The sequence below is a fragment of the Martes martes genome (assembly GCF_963455335.1).
Source record: "Martes martes genome assembly, chromosome: 12".
NCBI classification, from domain to species: domain Eukaryota; kingdom Metazoa; phylum Chordata; class Mammalia; order Carnivora; family Mustelidae; genus Martes; species Martes martes.
In genome coordinates, this window is record NC_137900.1 from 21,263,553 (window position 1) to 21,279,653 (window position 16,101).

Consider the following 16,101-nt stretch of genomic DNA (forward strand, 5'->3'; position numbering starts at 1 on the left):
TATTTCTGAAAACCACAGGGTGGTGGGAAATGGTATTTTATGAAATGCTGCAAGACCTTCAAGCGGAAAATGGGCAGGGGTGAGGGGAGAGGGGGCTGTTTCTGTGAGCCACTGGATGAGGGTTTTCCATTTCCTTATCACAGAACGTGTCAGGGCAGCACTAAGGATTCCCATTCAAATGGAGCAGCCGCGGACAGCCCAGACGGAATACAAATAGACGCAGGAGAAGTGGAGCAGGGTTAGCGAAGTGTGCAGTTGGCGAGATTGATGTTGATACCCTTCACTGCCAAGTGAAATGCCAATAATGCTTGTATAGCATTTTGTGAGGGCAATGGGAGTATTGATTCCTGAGCAATAATAAAGAATGAAGCCGCTCTCTCAGGTATAAAAATATTGGCAACTGTTACAAAGAATTGACTCATAGGGGCCTGAGTGCTGGCCTATCTTAATACAAATAATTCAGGCTTCAGAAGGATTTCAAGAGCAGCCAGCCATGGTTCTCAGGCACCGATTCTGCTATTAATTTACCTGAGGCTTTCACGGGCCTCCCAGTCTATCAGCCAATTGGTCTTAGCAGAGCAGGAGCTGAATGGATTTCTGAGGTCTCATTAAGAGTTGAGAGAAGACAACAAAAATGAAGAAAGAAAGGAAAGGAAGAAAGGAAGAGAAAAGACAGACCTGTAAAATTTTTACAAGTACATTTTTAAGGTTATGGATTCTATTTGTGTTTCTTTCCGAAAATGAAGTAATGCATGCGGCAACCACCTAAGCAAAGAACACTGTATGTGCCTCTAAACATATTTCTATTAGAGGTGTGATTTCCGGGAAGAATGTTTTATGCCATGGATTACAATAAGTCTTACACACTGAAACCAAAATGCACCACTTGCAAATGTATAGACCTATTATATTTAATGATATCATATACTTGGCAGGAAAGCTTACAAACATTTTACATTTATATAGAGCTGGAAAATTGGCCGGACAAGAGATACAATGCCCTACTCCCAAAGTCACCTATTCCTAAAATAGTCAACCTCTTGGAGAAATAAAAGTAAATCATCACCACTGGGACAACTAAATGTCTAACAACTCTTACAAAAGTTTAAAAGCTCTTGGTCTCACATGAACTCAGTACCTGGCCTCAGGATGGTAAACCTATTTGAAATAATGAAATCTTTTAAAATACAGAACTGGGGCACCTTGGTGGCTCAGTTGGTTAAGAGCCCTACTCTTGATTTTGGTTCAGGTCGAGATCTCAGGGTTGTGAGATTGAGCCCTGCATGGGGTTCTGCACTGGGCAGGGAGCCTGCTTAAGATTCTTTTTGCCCTTCTCCCAAACTGTCTCTCTAAAATAATAATAATAATAATAACTAACAACAACAATAATAATAATAATACAGAACCATGATCAACAGAATTTTAATAATTGCATATAAATGATGATTGCATATATATTTGGTGGTTTAGACCCAAATGTCCCTTATAGGAGAAGAGTGTTTTGAAAGCTAGGAAAAAGAGTCTGGGTTATTAGAATAAAATTTATCCTTTCTCAGATGGTCTTTGGCTTTTCCAAAATGTGTTCACATGCAAGTAGTTTGTTTTCTTTTGTGTTTGTTTGTTTGCTTGGTTGGTTGGTTGGGTTTTTTTCTATTCATCTCTTGATCACTCTTTTTTTTTTTTTTTTAAGATTTTATTTATTTATTTGACAGACAGAGATCACAAGTAGGCAGAGAGACAGGCAGAGAGAGAAGAAGGGAAGCAGGCTCCCAGCTAAGCAGAGAGCCTGATGCGGGGCTCAATCCCAGGACCCTGGGATCATGACCTGAGCCGAAGGTAGAGGCTTTAACCCACTGAGCCACCCAGGCGCCCCCTCCCTTGATCACTCTTACGAACACATGTGGGGCATAAAATAAAATAAAAAAGGTAATTAAAATATACCAGATTGAGAAAACAATAGGCTGATACAAACTCAACATCAGTAATAACATAATAACAAAGAAGCACTGGGACCTAAGGTCAGCTTCTAAAATAACCCATACTGGCTTAAGCAGGGCTCTGCAGAAACACAGATTTCCCTCATACAGTTTTAAAAGCCCGGGTCATGATAGTCTGTTTACAATGCTCAATGTTGTCCAAGGTGAAAGAAACTTGCTCTCACGTGGTTTTTTTGGGAACGATGTGACTTTCTCATACTCAATATATATCAAAGCTTTAACATGTTGGTTAATTTGACCCTGAAATTGTACATAGAAACATGGACATTCACAATGATTTAGCTATAAGACTATTCAAAAGTATGCTGTTTATAATATTGAAAAACTGAAGGCAAATATCTAATGTACCACATCAAGGAACTGAGCAATTTTAAGTGAAACAGGCATCAGTTCTTATTTTAAAAGGAAGAAAATCAATAGCCACTGCGATTGACACTCCAGGTCACCCAATGTCAATATCAATCTACCCTAATCTTCCTTTGGAATAAATTCTTGATTTTGTGAATATAGTCACCTCTTCCCCTGTGACTCAGTAAAGGTGTCCCTCTGTCTAGTCCCCAGGAATGATCATGCTTAGTATAAACCAACCAGAGTCATCTTTTGACCTTTATCAGTGATGAGAGGAAATAAACTGCTTAGGACAATTTTACTTGAAATTTCTTGCTTTAAACATATTACCGTATGTTTATAATATTATAAACATTATCTCAGCTATAAAATATTACAATTGAATGCATCCTCAGTAATAGACTATTTTTAATGTATTACTTTCAGAAGCAAGAATACAAAACAGTATATACGCTGTGGCTTCACTTTTGTTATTAAACATACAAATATACTCCAAAATGCTGATTATCTTACAGAATTATAGTGATATTATCCATGACTTTTTGTACGTGTGTCTATGTAGTCTGAATTTACTATCGTGAATATATTGTAACTGAAATGAGAAGATAGGAAAAGCAATTTTTTAAGTCCCTACCAATATTAGTTAATATAAATAATTTGCTAGTTACATTTGCTTATCTGGTTCTATAGCAACTGAGAGCCAGGGATTTCTAGCTGTATTTTAAGGAAGAGGATAATAACGTTCAAAGAATCTAATTTTGCTTCCATAGCAGCAGGTATCATTTAGAATTAGGTCCCCCACTGAATTCTTGGTCTGTGCAGCAGGTACTAGATGAGAAGATACATATTATCTAAAATTGAAAACATTTTCCTGTTGCTATTTTGATATAATAATATAGCTTCATTATTTCATTAATTTATTAAAAACCTTTATTGAGCATCTGTTGTGTTCTAGGCAACATGCTCGCTAGGCAGAGGGATGATAAAGATGAATGAAAAACGGTCTCTACCCTGCAGGAGCTCACAGTCGAAAGGGCAAAACAGGCATGTAAAAGTCTAAGCTATAATAAGATACCGCTGAAATGGAAGCATAAGAGAAGTGAGTGGGAACACAAAGAGCAAAGTGATTAGTTCTAATTCTATTTCAGGGACGGGATACAGAGGCAACTGCACTAGATTTGGGCCTAAAATAATTAGTAGAAGCTACCCATGGACTGGAGGAGGTAATCCTGGCAAAGGAAAAACATTACATGTGGGATATCCTGGGAATATCCAACAGATTGGTTTGACCGCAGTGTAAGAAAAGTAGTGGGGCAAGGAGAAGGAAGGAGGGTGGAAAAATAAAATATGTATCCACTTGTATCTTTAGGCAATGGGGAGCTGCCAAATTTGTTTGGAAGCAAGCTAATGATATGTTCATATCTCTGTCTTAGATAACATAGGAAGACAGCCTGAGGGAAAGTATGAATGCAGAGTGGTTACTTGGGAAGAGATTGCAGTCATCCAGGTGAGAAGTAAGGAGGATGTAAACTGGGACAGGGATCATGGAATTAGGGACGGACACAGGAGGGAGCCATTTAAAGGCAGTCCTGATACTGTAATGTGGCAGTTGAAGGAGGAGACACAGCAAAAAGAACTTGTTCATTCAAGGACTAGGAAGACTGTAAGCATCTTAAATGGGACAGGAAATACAGGAAGAGGGATGCATTTGGAGAGGAAAAAAAGGTAATAAACCTGGTTTTCAAATGTATGATTTTGAAATTCCTGAGGGAGAGGCAGGTAGACAGAGCTACCAAGAATTTGGTAACATTCTTATTGCTTTAGCTTCTCTCTTTCTCAAACGAAGAGTTATAACTATAAATTATATCCATTCTTTAAATATCATTTAAGAGGAGAGATAGAAAACTTCTTCCTGAATACTAGTCTGCAGCAGTAGCAGCAGCAGGAGTGAACAACAAAAAAACTCTGGCTGTTTATTGTAGCAATGAAATGAAGAAAAATCATCAGGGATTAATCAAAAACCCAAAGCCTATTTCTAACTTGGGAATGGAGCCTGAATACATAATATTCATTTGCTCTGTAAAACACAAACTGTAACTATAACATGAACATAATACTTCATCCAGGGCCATTTGAATTTCTGCAGTCCCGACAAAAGCAAAACCAACCTTCTCTGGAGAAGCCCTTTGGCATCTCAGCACTAAATGAGATTCCATTAGACTTGTAACCCTACCTAAAGAGCAGCAATCAATAAGAAAATTAAAAGCTACCAAATAAGCATGGTGAGGGAACATCAGCCAAAACAGGAAAGAATGCTCCAGTAGTTGAAATAAAAGAATGGTTGGGAAGTGGGTATAAAGATACATAGGTAGATAAAAGAGATATGGAAAAAAATAAGGAAAAATTAGAACAATATGAGAAAGGAATGAATATGCTTGAGTGGAACCACTGTGAAAAGATTGTCATTGAAATAAAAACTTGCAAGACTGTCACAAAATAAGTCATAGGAAACACACAGAACTAAAGGATAATGGGAACAATTTCGAAATTTGTGGGATGAGTGTTATAGTTAGCAGAACACTTACAGTCTTGATATCACATATTAGTAAACAAGGAAAATTACAAATTCCCTTACTTACCAACACAGGAATTTGAAGAAAAAAAAAGTAAACCCAAAGAAAGAAATAGAGAAGAATTAATGGAGACAGGAAATAATGCAACAGGACAAGAAACAATAAAAAGAATCATAAAAATACAATTTTTTTGAAAAAAAAAAAAGAAAAACACTGATTTAACAAAAGCAGTGCAAAACTTATACTCTGAAAACCAAAGCATTGTTGAAATAAAGAAGACCTAATAAATGGAAAGACATCTCACGTTCATGGATCATAGACTCAATATCCTTACGATGGCATTACTCCTCTAACTGACCTCATGGTCAGTGGATTTTCAACAAGTGTACCAAGACAATTAAATGGGGAAAGAAAATCTTTTCAAGAAATGGTACTGACACAACTGCATATCTACATGCAAAAGAAAAATGTCACATCACACCATGTATAAAAACTCAAAATGAAATAAAAGATCTAAATGTAGGAACTAAAAGAGTAAAATTATTAGGAAAAAACCCATTAGGCAAAAAGCCTCATATCCTTGAATTAGTCCATGGTTTCTTAGATATAATATCAAAAGCACAAGTGACAAAGGAAACCATCATCACAATTCAATTTTAGAACATTTTCATCACCCTACAAAGAAACCCCATACTCAGTGGCAGCCATTCCTCATTATCCCCCAACCTCCTCAGCCCTACACAACCACCAATCTACTTTCTGTCTCTATGGGATTACCTACTCTGGAAATTTCACATAAACAGAATCATACAATATGTAGTTATTTGTGAGATAGGAATTGCCAGTGTGTGAGCTGGCCTAGATAGCTCACCTGTTCTGCTTGTCTGTGCCCTAGATAAAGGGAAGGGGCTGAGAGGGAAGCACTTGCTGGACTCATATTGTGTTTGGCAACCTGGGCCAGCACCACAACCGAATCGGACACCCCTTCCCAAGGTTCAACACGTTGGGTTAAAATGAAGGACCCATTGAGAAATTGCAGCTGAAACTAAAAGAAGGAAAAAAATGGGTTATGCAATGAGAAAAATATAACATTGCATTGCTCCCTTGAGAGAGGCTCAGAGCAAGAGAATAAATTTGTCTCTTAGCACAATTAGACCAAATGCCTGAAAGAGTGGACCTGTATGTTTGCCAAGATCGCCTCTACTTCTAAAACCTGACAAGACTGGATGGAAAGCCATAAGACTGAGTGGACCACAATAGGATGCATACTGGTCCTATGTTACGATGCTAAGCTGGGGCAGCTGTTGACAACTGTATGGAACTCTAGCAATATGCAGATATCCTTCGATTCTTATTTTTCAGGTTGTATCTACAACGTAAGTTCTCATTTGGGAAGGAGTTTCCAAGAATCACTCTCTGCTGGGCCATCAAACCATGTGGCAGATTTATCACAGTGTAAAAATAAACCGTGGTGACCAAAGGCTGCTAAGGCCCCTGCCTACAATATATAGTTTATATAATACATAAAGCACAGCAGCTACATGCTGTTGTGTGCTATATACAAATTCGTATCCCTCTCACTGCATGGGTTCCTCTGGACTTTGCCCACATGCCTTTTCACTTTGCTGCTTCTCCTCTGAATCCTTTCACTGTAATAAACCATAACCATTCACATAATAACTTCTGAGTCCTGTGAGTCCTCCTAGCCAGTCATCAAATCTGGTGGTAGTCTTGGTAACCCTTAACACAAAAGCTTCCTTGAATGCTCCAGTATCTCACATGTAGAAGTCATCCTTTAAAATTTTCTAGATGAATGAATGAACTAGACATAATGCTATACCCACTCATGCCCTCTGGCAGCAGGATATATTGTGAGTGACACTCAGCACAAGACATTTTACCCGAGCCACAGGAACAGCTTGTCACGGTCTAGCTGGCTTTGCTTATAACCAAAAACAAACAAAATATTCATGCTTTCTTCCTCAGAATATATCAAAAGAAAACTGGATGACAGATTAAATAGCAAATTGAAAAAATAAAGAAAATAATTTTTAATACTAAGTCTGGGACACCAAGAGAGAAGTCTTGTTTAAAAAAAGGCAAAAAAAAAAAAAAAAGGCAAGGAGCAAATTAAAGCTATTGTAAGACTCTAAGATAAAAAAGAATTACCTGGCCCTAAGCTTAAATAAAAATCAATTACATATGATTTGAAACAGACTAATGAAGAGCATAACAGGGAGAGAAAAATGTCAAATACAACACAGAAGTCCTAAAAATACCAATAGGCCTGATTATTAAGCTAGACTAAAGAGTAAGACAAGACTGAAATGTGAGGAGAGAATAAAGAAAACCATCAGTTCTGTGGGTGAGTCATATGCTGAAAGGTAGGAATGGCACTCATCTGTACGGACGTACTCATCGCACTTGAATATCCATCACTTGGGACTATGTTAATAGTTATCTACCTTTATTAAAGAATGTCATTCAGCCATTGTTAATATAGTTAAAAAACACAAAAAAAAATATTAGCTGTCCATTTTACTTAGGAACCTACATTTTAGCTCTTTGGGGTATTTTCTTTTTTAATATTTAATTAATTAATCAATCAATCAATTAGTTAATTAGAGTGAGAAAGCCAGAGACAGCACAAGCAGAGAGGAAGGGTCAGAGGGAGAGGGAGAAGATTTCCCCACTGAGCAGGTAGTCTGACGCGGAGCTCAATCCCAGGACCCTGGGATCATGAACTGAGTTCAAGGCAGACACTTAACCAACTGAACCACCCAGGTACCCCTGGACCATTTTCATAAAATCATTTCTTTTGCCCTCAAGGACTTGTATAATATGTAGGTTATTACTACCCCATTATAAAATCAGTGAAGCTAGCATTGAGGAAGACAATCACATGGAAATAAGAACATAATTTCCTGATTTTTTTAAAGAACGTATGTATGTATGTATTTGTTTGATATAAAGAGAGAGAGTGCAAATAAGTAGGCAAAGCAGCAGGCAGAGAGGGAGAAACAGGCTCCCCACTGAGGAGGAAACCTGATACGCGGCTTGATCCCAGGACCCAGGGATCATGACTTGAGCTGAATGCAGATGTCCAACCAACAGAGCCACCCAGGTATGCCAATGTCCTGATTTTTTTTAAAGAACTATAACTTACAGAACTATACAGTATGATCTCATCTGTGCACAAATACATATATACACATATGTATGTATCTTGAGAGAGAGAGATGCTACACTGAAGAAATATTCTTCAGAATTCACAAGAAATTATTTTTTAATGATTTTACTTATTTATTTGAGAGCGAGAGAGACAGAGGACAAGCAGGGGGAGGGGCAGAAGCTCAGGTAGAAGCAGGTTCCCTGCTGAGCAGGCAGGTCAATGAGGGACTCAGCACTCCATCCCAGAACCCTGAGATCATGACCAGAGCCAAAGGCAGATGCTTAAGAAATTATTAATAATACTTAATTTTGAGGAATGAGATCAAGCACATTGTAGTGGCCAGTGGTAAGGATTCTCCTTACCACTTGTGTTTCATTTTGTACTTTTTGCTACCATTCAAATTTTCCTAATGATAATGTATTACTTATTCAATTGAAAGAAAGGAGGGAAGAAGTTGGGGAGGAGAGAGGAAGAGTGAGAAGGAAATGGGAAAGAAGCAGAGGAGGGAGGAGGCAGGGGTGGGGGGAGGAAGGAACAAATGAATGGAGGAATGTGTTGAGAGAAAGAAATTCAGAAGCTTCTGGGAGGGAAAATTTGTTACCCATAAAGAAAAAAAATCAGCATCATTTCAGAAATCTCTCTATTAACAATAAATGTCAAAAAGCAGTTTAGGTATTAAGTTTAAGCCACAACATAATCTGGCCACAGAAGTGCTGGGACCACTATGTCTTCAAGTTGTTGCAAGGCTGAGTTAATCTGGTGTGAGACTGGATTTTAAGGGAGCTGGATCAAAGGGGACAAGACAGTAAAGTTGAATCATCGAGTTTACAGATATGGGAAGTCTCTTGTGTGCTACAGGACTTAAAACCACAGAAGATGATAATTTCTTGGTTTGAACAGTGTGGCAAAGCAGCAGCCCACACTACATGAAGCAGAAATGTCAAAGCTGCCAAGGCAGACTGTGGAAAATGAGAAGTGGAATTCTGAGTAGAAATACTACTGAAGGCCAGAGAACCCACCAGATCACCATGTTTCAGGGGCAGATCCAGATGATGCTCCCTTTGTCTAAGCGGTAAGACATGGGCACATTAAAAGGGCACCAGCATTATTGAAATGCTCAGTGGTAGCTCTGCTTTGTAGGCCAGTGCTGATGATAGGAGATACTATTACAGAACTTGGCCCTCTAGTAGCAATGGGAAATTATAGAATTGCCAGCATGATAGAGGCCAGGTAGAAGCACTCAAAGATCAGAAAGAAGGTGGGTAGAATTATTTCAGTGAGCAGCAAGGATGGATGCCAGTAAGTGGAGTCTAATCTGAAGAGAGCTTTAGAATTGGGTAATAAAACATGGCATCTGTAGGGACAAGATCAATGGCCAACCAAGAAAAGTGTTAATCTGTACAACATAAGAAATCCAGCATAGATGATAAAGAAGCAGACCAGAACTGTCAATCGTGATCAGGGTTCTATCAGACTCATCAAGACACAAGGTCAACTGAGCCCAAGAGCTATCTATTATACGATGAAAGCGGTATATCCCTATTTGGGAATGAGCAGGGCAAAATGGCAAAAGTAAGCAGCACAAACAGATGGCCAGATCCCCTGTCCTCCATTACTACTGAACTGGCCCTTCCTGTTCTGGGGTTCTCTTACAATCAGCTGAAGGAGGATTAAAAAGTTCAAGCTTGGAACACAGACCAGTTGGCTTAGTATATGGGTGCAAACTGAAAGCAGAAAACTGAATCATAGCCACATTTGGGGATGATGCTGAAAGTCAGCTTTAAGGGGGGATGAGTCTAATGGGAAGGGTTTGGGGCAGTACAATCAGTCATCCACTTTTTGGGAAAAAGTAGTGACCTGGGGATATAACACATTATGAACACATGGGCAGCGGTAAATATCTCAGCTGATGGATCAGGACCTGGAAGGAGAAAGAGCTCAAGGTGGGGCACAAGGAGATCTGCGCATGGGCCTATAAGTAAGGAAATGGAACACGAAGATTTTTCTATCACGTGTTAACTCCCTCTGAGAACATCCACTACAGAATAGACATAAATAACCAAGTGGGCAGAATGACTTGGCTTGTTGACATCAGCCAGCTTTCGTTACTTCCTACCTGAGTGCAGTGCTGTCAATCCAATAAGGCCAATCTAGTTGCTTCCTTTGGTCAAAGCCCAATCTGCCAGCTGCAAACATTAAAAAATGAACTCTTCGGGATGCCTGGGTGGCTCAGCGTTAAGTGTCTGCCTTCAGCTCAGGTCATGATCCCAGGGTCCTGGTTTCGAGCCCCACCTCGGGCTCCCTGCTCTGTGGGAAGCCTGCTTCTCCCTCTCCCACTCCCTCTGCTTGTGTTTCCTCTCTCACTGTGTCTCTCTCTGTCAAATAAATCAATAAAATCTTCAAAAAAGAAAAAAAAAGAACTCTTTAAGAAGTCTAGTCAACCCTTTGGCAGCAAATTCACTTCATGAGATCCTTGAACCCTACAATGTATAGTGATTTATCTTTAACCAGGATTAACACAAACTTGGCTTTAGTTTGCTTTTCTTCCCTACAGGACTTCATTCAACATACCATTATGGACCTGCAGTGTGTTTGGTCCACCGGCACAGGATGCTGAATAATATTACATGAGATTGAGGGATTTATTTTTATAGGTGTGAGAAAAGGGGTGTGAGAGTGGCTCAAGATCAGAGGATTCATTGAGTTCATTCGCTACCCAGAAGCTTTTGCCTATAACAACCCATGGAAGACCCAGCTAGAGTGCCGGCTTGATGATCCCCTGCAAGAATGGGGCACCATCCTCCAAGATGCAGTGTATCCCCTAAATCAACCCCAGAAAAACTGGCATTTTAAGTCACATAAGTTTTTGGTGCAGTGGCTGTCCCTTGTATTGTGGGATATTTAGCAGCTTCCCTCACTGTACCTACTAATAGCCAGGAGCACATCCCCCCTTCAAGCTGTGACAGGAAAAATGAATCTCCAGACATCACTATATGTCCCTTACGGACACAAAAATCCCCCTTTGTTGAGAACCAGTGCTCTGAATCAACAATTGTAGCAACAGTTGTATTGTCCCTCATAGCAAAACACAAATATTACCAGTGACCACCTACAGGAATTTGTGCATCCTGTGTCTGCAACTCTAGGATCTGTACGTTTACGAGTCTGGGCTGCCGCAGGAGGAATAAGTTCACCAGGGGATGCAGCAAAAATCTAATTACATTTCAAGCTCTGGCTGTCATCGAGTCACTTCAGATTTCTTGTGCCATAAGAAGGCAAACAAAGGTATCCGCATCCTTCTGTTGGGGTAACTGACACTGACGATCAGAAGGCAGAGCTTCTGTTACACGATAGGAACAGGGAAGAATCTGTTGAGGGGAAAGGGATCTACATGAATATTTCTTGGTATCCCACTCCCTGATTTTGATGGGAAATGGACAAGCTCCGCAGTCACAGCCTAGGAGGAGGTGATGACCAGGGACTCGGACCCATATGAGGAAAGGGTTTGAGTTACCCCACCAGGTCAGCCATAGAGGCCTGAAAATTCTAGAGTAGATACTAGAACAGGGAGGTAATGAATAGTGGTGACAATGGTAAGGGCCCCAGTTCCTCATCCTACACCGAGAAGAGAGGTCCCCCAGAATCTTGGAAGATCTTCTCCCACAACTTCTAGGAAAGGAAAAAAAAAAATATCAGTGGGCCCACACAACACAAGGTGTGGGCTGTTGTGGGTATTGTGTGGTTCTGTTCAGTCCTCCTGAGTTTGGGATTCCAGCACTCCTTTCCTCAGCTGCTGAAAGTCACCAAGGATTGCCTGCAGCTAAAGGGAATTGCTATCCCAAGACCTTCCTGGGAAACCCAAACTGCACATACTCATAAGGTTAATATCCACATTGTTCCTGGACTCCTACAGCAGGGACCTGATGCTGTCATTGTCTCTCAGTGACAGACAGCTCAGGATGTTTAAGCTCTGTGGCTTTGTTCAGAATTCTCCCTTCTAGTCCTTTAACATCTAACTAAAAAAAAAAAAAGCCCACCTCCTCCTTCCAGCCTCTCAAGAACAATAATTTTAATCAGTTTGAGAGAATTCATTTGTTAAATACTCCAAGCCTGATGGTGTTTAGGAAGAAATGTTGCTTCATAATTCTACCAATTTTTTTTCATGGTTACTGACCCGTTTAGATTTCCCCTTTTTACAATTTGGCAATTCCTCTTTTCCCAGAAAAGTATCCATTCCAGGATCCCAAATGTGTCTTAATAGAGTTAAATAATTTTTTTTTTCTGCATCTCTGGTAATTTCTCCATTTTGCTTTTGATTTAGTTTATTGTGCTCTCTGTGGTTTTCTTTATTGAGCTCGCTAATGGATTATCTGTTTTATTGACTTTTCCCCTAAAGAGTCTTTTCATGTATTATCAATTTTGACATTGAGTTTTTCTTTCCTTTTTAAATTATTTTCTGCTTTTATCTTGATTATTTCCTTCCTTCCGCTTTCCCCTGGTTTAATTGGTTGGTTATTTTCTAATTTCTCATGTAGAACATAATTGACTTATTTTATCATTCTTTTTTGTGCAGTAAGATGAATATTAAAAGCTTTGCGTTTCTCTCTAATCAAAGCTTTGCCTACATCCTGTAGGTCTTGAAAGGAGTATTTTCATTATGATTATTTCCTTATTACTATGAAATTTTCTTTTTAAATTTTCTTTTACTTTAATTTTTTTAATTACACAAAAGTAATTAAACAGAGGAGGTTTTATAAATTACAAAGTGCTTAGGATATTTTTGTTGCTATTTATTTTATAATTTCTACATATGTAGCTATACGACAAGAGATATGGGATGATAGTCTTTCTAATTAGGTAATTTCTCATGATAAAACTTTTGGTTGTTACAAAAAATTTTCCCATTAATTGCTGTAATATCATGCTTGGCTTAATTTGGCATTTTATTTTTTCTTGTTGTTGTTAATCTTTACTATTTTCTTGCTGTTTCCTATCATATTATTTGATCTGCGGTATGTATCTTCTTTCCTTTAATTCTCTCCCTCCCAAGATTTAAAAAACATAAATTTTGTTTTCGGATTTTACTTTCACACCCTCATTTCTTTTTACTAACTTTAAAAGTGAACCAGAATCAACTGACTCAATTTTTTAAAGATAAAAATAATTATCACATCAGGACTTTTGTAGTAAGTACATTACAATTTTACTAACACTATATGGTATGTGATGTAGATTTCTTTCAACATTTTTAACATTTAAATTTAATGGCATAACAATTCCAAACTTGTTTAGCTTCAGTTCTACATTTAAATAAGACACTCTGGTCCCACATTTCCCCTTCCCCTCTATAGACCTTGCTTTATTGTCTTTTGGCACTGAAGTATGCTGAACCAGCCTTATCTTCTCCTAGAGATGACTTTTTATCATCTGCCTGGATAAGCACAGGGTTTTTTTTTTTTTTTTTCCCCCTTATCAAAAGCATTATCAAGGGGCGCCTGGTTGGCTCTGGGTTAAAGCCTCTGCCTTCAGCTCAGGTCATGATCCTGGGGTCCTGGGATAGAGCCCTGCATCGGGCTCTCTGCTCAGCGGGGAGCCTGCTTCCCCCCCCCACCCTCCACCTGCCTCTCTGCCTACTTGTGATCTCTGTCAAATAAATAAATAAAATCTTAAAAAAAAAAAGCTTTATCAACACATAAGTCTTCATGCTGATCATTCTTGAAGAGTTTGTTTCCTTTAAAACACACTATAGCTCCACTTATGTATTTATTATGTCTGCCTTAATTTTAAGCTTGAAGATTGTGGCTTTAGAATATTGTTATTTGTAGCTCTTGATTTTCTTCTGTTACAAATCCAGTACTGACATTCAGTCTACCTTTCCCAGGCAGATCTGCTCCAGTGGATGTGAAATAACTTCCAGGATATATTGTTAAGTTGAAAGAAGTACAAAAGACTATATATATTACACTAGCTTTTGGATAGAAACCATTTGTGCATTTGCTTAGTTTTGCAATAGAAATCCTTCAAGTCTAAATCAGAAACTAATGAATTTGATTACCTGTGTATGTGGGGAAGGGAGGTGGGTGGGAAGGATAAGGAAAGCAATGTGTATTTTTAACACTTGGAATTATATTAATGATCTACATATGCAAAAAAAATTAAACCAATAAGCATTCAAGGAACTCTAAAATTGAATGCAAAGAGAAACACATCTATTACTTCAAATGAAGGGGAGGAAAGAATCCTCCCAAGTATTTTTGAACTATATACTCTTAGTCTAAAGAAAATAAAAAACTGAAAATATATAGTAGACTACTATCAGTAGGGGTTTTGGTTTTGTTTGTTTGTTTGTTTAGTGGTATAGGCTTAAACATTCTGAAACTATTTTAGGTATATTGTAGCACTGAAGAAATGAAGAAATACATTGGTGTTGCTGAGATTCCCATTTCTCATAAGAGAGATACCAATATGGAGTAAGAGAAGGCAACAAGGAACCCTGTAGGATTGCAATCGATTGTATCAGTATAAACTCATGGTGTTTTATATATGCATACATGTGTATGCATGTGTGCACACACTCAGAAACACATTTTTTTTTCCTGGCTCTTTCCACTAAAAAGATCTGGGAGCAACAAGCAAGCCTAAAGCCTACTTAGTGTTCTAAACAGCATTCCCCAGTCAAAGGCAGGTACCAAATGTAACATGTGAAGCAGTACATACCAAATCGATATACTTCAATGATAATACCTTCTCCTATGACTCATGTAAACTATGCAAATATGAAATCTTCAACAACCCCAACCTATCCCTCTGACATTATAAACATATGAAATGCTACCAGGGATTCTCCTCACCACCCTCCCTACCAGGGCACTCACGGAGCTAGCCCTCCCAGGATGCAATTTTTTATCCTGAGTCACTCCCTCTTTCTTTCTCCCTGCTAATTTGCTTCTGTGGAATTTTTTTCAGAGTGTGGTCTCTAAGTTGGTGTAGATGAGGGGGAAAAAAGGATAACAAAACTCTAGTTACTTAAAAGAGCAACCCTAAACTAGTAAGCTGCCCTCTGCCTTTATTTGGAGGTGAGGACATGGTGTATCTGAACCTATACTACCCAGTGTTAGATGAAAGAATCTACTCAGAGGATTAGGTTCTTGAGAAGTTCACCTAGCAAGGGATACCACTAAACTGACAAAGAGACCCCAGCCTCCACCTCCCCACCCCCCCAAATATCAACAATTAGCCAGCTCTCCATGAGTAAAAATAGCTCGGGGGAGAGCTCAGGAGTCCACTTACAAAATTTTAGCAACATAGTAGAATGAAAGACCTGAGCATATCCAAACAAAAAAAGAGAAGACAGTTTCATTTGCCTGCATCATCCTATCCCCAGGCCAGCTCCACTCAACACCATGAGGGAACCCACATGTAGGAGGAATTCTCCGCAGTGAGAAAGGGAGCTGGGTGATCCACCAGCCTCCCAAGCCTCTCAAGATACCACAGGAAGGACTTGCTTCAGTTTCACCGCACCCAGAGCCTGGCGAAGCTGAGATATAGAGAGATGGCCAGGGACAAGGAAGAGGGCATGAGCTACCACGATCAGCCACACAGCAAGGTCAGCAGGCTAACATGACCCTGCTCTACGGACAAGCCCAGCAGCTTTTTGTCACTAAAGAAACCAAAGACTAGCAGGATAGTTCTCTCTTGTCTTCTTGATAAAAGGTATCAGAAGTGGGATTCTTGGATGATATGGTTGTTCCGTTTTTAATTTCTTGAGGAAACTCCATACTGTTTTCCATAGTGGCTGCGCCAGTTTGCATTCCCACCAGCAGTGCACAAAGTCGCTAAGACAGCAGATCTTAAATGTTTTCACAATAGCAACAACAATCTTAATTATGCAAGGTGACGGATATTGCATTAACCTTACTGTGGAAATCATTTCATGATATATATATGCACCAAAGCATCATACTGTACACCTTAAATGCACACAATGTTATATGTCGATTATATCTCAATA